Consider the following 6,751-nt stretch of genomic DNA (forward strand, 5'->3'; position numbering starts at 1 on the left):
CTGGGTTACCTCACTTAGTATAATACTTTCCAGGTCCATCCATTTTTCTGCAAATTTCATAACTTCATTTTTCTTTACTGCTGAGTAGAACTCCATTGTATAAATGTGCCACATCTTCATTATCCACTCATCTGTTGAGGGACATCTAGGCTGGTTCCATTTCCCAGCTATTATAAATTGAGCAGCAATAAACATGGTTGAGCATGTACTTCTAAGGAAATGAGATGAGTCCTTTGGATATATGCCTAGGAGTGCTATAGCTGGGTCATATGGTAGATCAATCTTTAGCTGTTTTAGGAACCTCCATACTGTTTTCCATAATGGCTGGACCAGATTGCATTCCCACCAGCAGTATAGAAGGGTTCCTTTTTTCCCACATCCCCGCCAACATTTATGATTATTTGTTTTCATGATGGTGGCCAATCTGACAGGAGTGAGATGGAATCACTCTAAGTTTTTTATTTTTTATTTTTATTTATTTATTTGAGAGCGACAGACACAGAGAGAAAGACAGGTAGAGGGAGAGAGAGAGAATGGGCGCGCCAGGGCTTCCAGCCTCTGCAAACGAACTCCAGACACGTGCACCCCCTTGTGCATCTCGCTAATGTGGGACCTGGGGAACCGAGCCTCGAACCGGGGTCCTTAGGCTTCACAGGCAAGCGCTTACCCGCTACGCCATCTCTCCAGCCCACTCTAAGTTTTTTAATGGTAGCTTTTTTTTCCTATTTCTTTTTAAATTTTTGTTTCTTTTTTTTTTATTATTTGAGTGTGACAGAGAGAGAAAGAGAGAGAGAGAGAGAGAGAGAATGGGTGTGCCAGGGCTTCCAGCCACTGCTAACGAACTCCAGACGCGTGTGCCCCCTTGTGCATCTGGCTAACGTGGGTCCTGGGGAATCGAGCCTCAAACCGGGGTCCTTAGGCTTCATAGGCAAGCGCTTAACTGCTAAGCCATCTCTCCAGCCCTTTTTTCCTATTTTTTAAAATTTTTTATTTATTTATTTGAGCGTGACAGACACAGAGAGAAAGACAGATAGAGGGAGAGAGAGAGAATGGGCGCGCCAGGGCTTCCAGCCTCTGCAAACGAACTCCAGACGCGTGCGCCCCCTTGTGCATCTGGCTAACGTGGGACCTGGGGAACCAAGCCTCGAACCCTGGTCCTTAGGCTTTACAGGCAAGTGCTTAACCACTAAGCCATCTCTCCAGCCCCCTATTTTTAAAAATATGTAAGTGGGCAAAAAAACAAAACCCTTTCTCCAGCCAGGCATGGTGGTACATGCCTTTCATTCCAGCACTCAGGAGGCCAAGGTAGGAGGATCACTGTGAGTTCAAGGCCAGCCTGAGACTACATAATGAATTCCAGGTCACTCCAGGTCAGCCTGGGCTAGAGGTAGACCCTACCTTGAAAAAAAGAAAACAAAATACAACACAACAAAACAAACAAAGAAACATTCTCCAATATAGGCACTAGGACTTCTCAGAATGGAAACCAATTCTAGGGTTTGGTCAGGGAAAATGCAAAATGATCCTGGAGTGTCACATGGTCCAGAAAGAGCTCCCAACAGTCAAAGTTAGAACGACCTCAGCAAATAAATAATGATAGTAGTAGATTATCTTTCTCATAAGATAATTCCTATTAGTGCATGCTGATGGAATGAAACAAACAAAAAATTATGTTTAGACCACCACAAGGTCAAAATGAGTAGGCAAAAGTTAAAACAAAAACAGCATGCTTACATCCCAATTAATCTGAATCTTATTTAATTACAAGGGGAAAACAGTAATCATTCGATTACTGGAGAATAAGAAGAGGCCACTATTATCAAATGATCAATTAATGTAGGCACCATTGGCCCCTGCTATGATGCACTGAGAAGCAGATCATCTTGATGCTTTCCTTCCCAGTATCACATAGTCTCAATTACAAGAACATACCCAATTTAAATGGAGTTGCCCTACAAGAACAGACCATTATTCTCCATAAGCATCAAGATCACTTAAAACAGCGAATAACTACCAGGCTAAAGACTAATGGAACATAGTTATTAGTGTATTTTGGGATCCTGAATTAGATTCTGAATCAGAAAAAGGACATTACAGGAAAAAGTGGAGATCTGAATAAAGTCTATAGTTTAGTATACGTAACTAATGTCAATCTTAATTTTTTTTTTTTTTTTTTTTGAGGCAGGGTTTCACTCTAGCCCAGGTTGACCTGGAACTCACTCTGCAGCTCAGGTTACACTTGAACTCATGGTGATCCTCCTACCTTAGCCTCCTGAATGCTGTGTGTGAATCAAGGCATGAGCCACCATTCTCGGCTTGAAATATTTCTTACGCTGTGTTTACATGGATACTTAATAGACTTATTGTCACCTTCTTCAGACCCACCTCTCCGAAAGTTACACTTTGGTGTGTACTCACGCAACTGTGTGCTTGTGGAGGTCACCTTGTTGGTCATCACCTTGTTTGAGACACTCACCAGACTAACTGGTCTGGAGCTCCTGGGTGATTTTTCTGGCCACCTACCTACTCATCACAGGGGCACGTGGATTACAATGCTAAGGCTATGGTGTCCAGTTTGATGTGGACTCTGGGGATCTGAATTCAGGTACTCACACTTGAATGACAGCACTTTAGCCACAGAGACATCTCCCCAGCCCATGCTTCAGATGTTTTGAACTTGGTGGAGACACATCTGCCTGTACATTATGGGTTTTCAATATTTACCTGTTATATAAAATGTGGTTTCTGCTAGATATAGTGACTAATATCTTATCTGGGAGGCAGAGGCAAGAGGACTGTCCTGAGTTTGAGGCCAGCCTACATAGTGAGTTTCAGGCCAACCTGTGCTAGAAAAACAAAACATGATTTCTCTCAGAACATTCAGTTTTAACATTTGACTGAGATTCAGTCCTATATTTGTGTTAGCTATGGGGTGCACAGTCTCCCACAATTGCTCAACTATGCCATCAGCAATGAGGGTGGCTGTATTCCAACAAGTTTTATTTTTTTGGAAAGTGTTTTTAAATTTTTATTTTCATGTATTCATTTGAAAGAGAGGGAGGGAGAGAATGGGCACATCAGGGCCCCTAGCCACTGCAAACCAGACACATGCACCACCTTGTGCAGCTGCTTTATGTGGGTCCTGGGGAATCAAACCTGGGTCCTTTAGCTTTGCAGGCAAGTGCCACAATCATTAAGCCATCTCTCCAGCTCTAACAAGTTATTTTCAAAAGCAGGCTGTACTCAGTGTGCAGATCCATACATGATGTGGGAGACTGCATAGAATGTACACAAAGGAGCCAGATACAGTGGTGCAAACCTTTCATCCCAGCACTCGGGAGGCAGAGGTAGGAGGATCACTCTGAGTTCAAGGCCACCCTTGAGACTATGCAGTGAATTCCAGGTCAGCCTGGTGGCTACACTGAGACCCTACTTCCAAAAACCAAAATAAATAGATAAAATAAAATGCGCGCGCGCACACACACACACACACACACACACACACACACGGGAGCTGGGTGTGGTGGCACACACCTTTAATTCCAGCAGTCAGGAGGCCACCCTGAGACTACATAGTGAATTCCGGGTGAGCCTGCACTAGGGTGAGAGACACACACAAAGGTTTAAGTGAAATGAAGACACCACGGGGTGGAGCTATGACCACACTTTCATCTTCGGCAGGTGTTTTCGTATGTGACAACAGAAACATTAGCAACAGCAGGTGCAGCTGTACCTACGTCTTTCAAACTCTCACTCAACAATCTATTACATGCCAGTTTTACACATGTCAGTGGGAAAACAGATGGGATCTTTCTGATGGGCATTTTAACTGAAAATGAGAAATGAATCCCATGATTCCAGGGGAAACCGAGGGAAAACCTCTGGCCATTTCCTCCTCCATCAACTACGGCGGCTTTGGTGGTTTGCCCTGGCCTTTGCTGCATTTGTCTAGAGTATCTACCAAAGACGGGGCGTGGTGGCACACGCCTTTAGTCCTGGCACTTGGGAGGCACAGGAAGGAGGAGCACTGTGAGTTTGAGGCCAGCCTGGGACTGAGTGAGTGCCAGGTCAGCATGGGCTAAAGAGTGAGACCCTACCTTAAAAAAAAAAAAAAAAAAAAAAAAAAAAGCACCACCTAGATTATCTACCAAAAATTTTATATCAGATTTTTGTTTCGAGACAGAGTGTCATGTTATCACAGGCTGACCTCAAACTTCCTATATAGCGAAGGATGACTTTTTGCATTCCTTATCCTCCTGCCTCTACCTCCCTAGTGCTGGGATTACAGGTGTGTACCAAGAAGTCTGGTTTTATAAGGTGCTAAGGATGGGACCTAGGACTTTGAACATGCTAGGGAGGGATTGTGTTAACTCAGATTTGTCCCCAACACCCTTGTCAGTGCCTTTAGAGGGATGTAGCAGAATCTAAGCCGCCTGGCTCCCTCTTCACGGAGCACTGAAGTGGAAAGCCTGCATCGACGACTGCAGATAAAAGGGGAGGCCTGGGAAACACCTCCAGAAAAGCTTTCACGCAGCTTTCTACCCCGTGTACCAAGTGTGGTAGGAGAAAGTGTAAATCGTTTCAGTAACTCCAGCTTGGGCTGGAGAGATGGCTTAGCGGTTAAGCGCTTGCCTGTGAAGCCTAAGGACCCCGGTTCGAGGCTCGGTTCCCCAGGTCCCACGTTAGCCAGATGCACAAGGGGGCGCACGCGTCTGGAGTTCGTTTGCAGAGGCTGGAAGCCCTGGCGCGCCCAATCTCTCTCTCTCTCTCTCCCTCTATCTGTCTTTCTCTCTGTGTCTGTAGCTCCCAAATAAATAAATAAACAATTTAAAAGAATATTTATAAAAATAACTCCAGCTTGCCACCTTGTCTCTCCTTCCTCTCACCTATGCCATCCTTAATTCCAGAAAATCCATTTGTAATCAACAACTGCACACCTTTAATCTCCCAGCACTTGGGTGGAAGGCAGAGGAAAGAGGATCACAGTGAGTTCAAGGCCACTCTGAGACTACATAGTGAATTTCAGGTCAGCCTGGTCTAGAGTGAGACCCTACCTCAAAAAACAAAAACAAAACAAAATTTAAAAATTGCCTCAGGGGCAAAGGACAGCTCAAGTGGTAAAGTGCTTGCTTAGCATGAATAAGGCATTTTCTCTCTTTTTTCCTTCGAGGTAAGGTCTCGCTCTCTAGCTCAGGCTGACCTGGAATTTACTGAGTCTCAGGGTGGCCTCAAATTTAGAGATCCTCCTACCTCTGCCTCCCAAGTGCTGGGATTAAAGGCATGCACCACCACACCCAGCCAACTTTTATTTTTAATTATTTGCAAAAGAAGCAGGGAGATTGAGCCCACTGGGGGCTTCTTCCCACTGCAAACGAACTCCAGATGCATATGCCACTTTGTTCATTGGCTTTACATGGGTAGTGGGGATTCATTCTGATCTGGGCTGTCAGGCTTGGAGGCAAGCGCTTCAAACAGTAAGCCATCTCTACAGCACAAGTTACAACTTTAAAAAAAAAATGTAGTCTCAGGGTGGCCTTCATTCAACTCACAATCCTACCTCTGCCTTCTGAGTGATGGGATTAAAAGCCTGCATCACCCCGCCCACTTCAGTTTTAATAGTTTTTTGTTGTTGTTTTGTTTGATGTAGGGTCTTGTAGCCCAGGCTGACCTGGAATTCACTACATAGTCTTAGGGTGGCCTCAAAGTCGTAATGATCCTCCTACCACTGCCTTTCGAGTGTTGGGATTAAAGGTGTGTGCCACCATGCCCAGTAGGTTTTTAAAAAATATTTTTACTGGGCTGGAGAGATGGCTTAGCGGTTAAGTGCTTGCCTGTGAAGCCTAAGGACCCTGGTTCGAGGCTCGATTCCCCAGGACCCACGTTAGCCAGATGCACAAGGGGGCGCGCGCATCTGGAGTTCATTTGCAGTGGCTGGAGGCCCTGGCGCACCCATTCTCTCTGTTTCTCTGCCTCTTCCTCTCTCTGCCTGTCGCTCTCAAATAAATAAATAAAAATAAATTATATTTAAGAAATATTTTTATTTATTTGGCAGAGAGAGAGAGAATGGGCACACCAGGGACTCCAGCCACTGCAAATGAACTCCAGACTTCTGGGCCCCCTTGTGCAGCTGGCTAACATAGGTCCTGGGGAATCAAACCTGGGTCCTTTGGCTTTGCAGGCAAACGCCTTAACTGCTAAGCCATCCCTCCAGCCCACACCCAGTAGTTTTAATAGTTTTTAGAGAAATATAAATAAAGCCACAGTGAGCTAGATCCTGTCTCAAAAGAACCAAAGCAAACCTAACTCCGAACAATGTATTACTTCACTTGTTAAGATAGCTATTAAAATAACATTTAAAAGGAGAGGCTGGGTGAAGTTTAGTGGTAGAGTGCTTTGCCTGGCATGTAAGAGGCCTTGGGTTTAATCCCTAGTCTGGGGAGTGGGGGAGTAACAAGTGTTGTCAATGGTGTGGAGAAATCAGAAACCTCTCACAGTGCTCTTGGGGATATTAAAACAGTGCAGCCGTAGTGGAAAACAGTTTGGCAGTTCCTCAGAGTTAAACATAGAACTATCATATTACCCAGCAATCTTAGTCCTAGGTATATATCCAAGAGAGCTAAAGGTAGGGACTCAAATAGATATGTGTGCACCAGTGTATAATTCACCATAGCCAAAGTTGGAAACAGTTCGTGAACAGATGAATGAATAAATAGCATGTGGTATACATGTGTGGGACTATCATTTAGGCATA

This window comes from Jaculus jaculus, chromosome 1 (assembly GCF_020740685.1).
Source record: "Jaculus jaculus isolate mJacJac1 chromosome 1, mJacJac1.mat.Y.cur, whole genome shotgun sequence".
Classification (NCBI taxonomy): Eukaryota; Metazoa; Chordata; class Mammalia; order Rodentia; family Dipodidae; genus Jaculus; species Jaculus jaculus.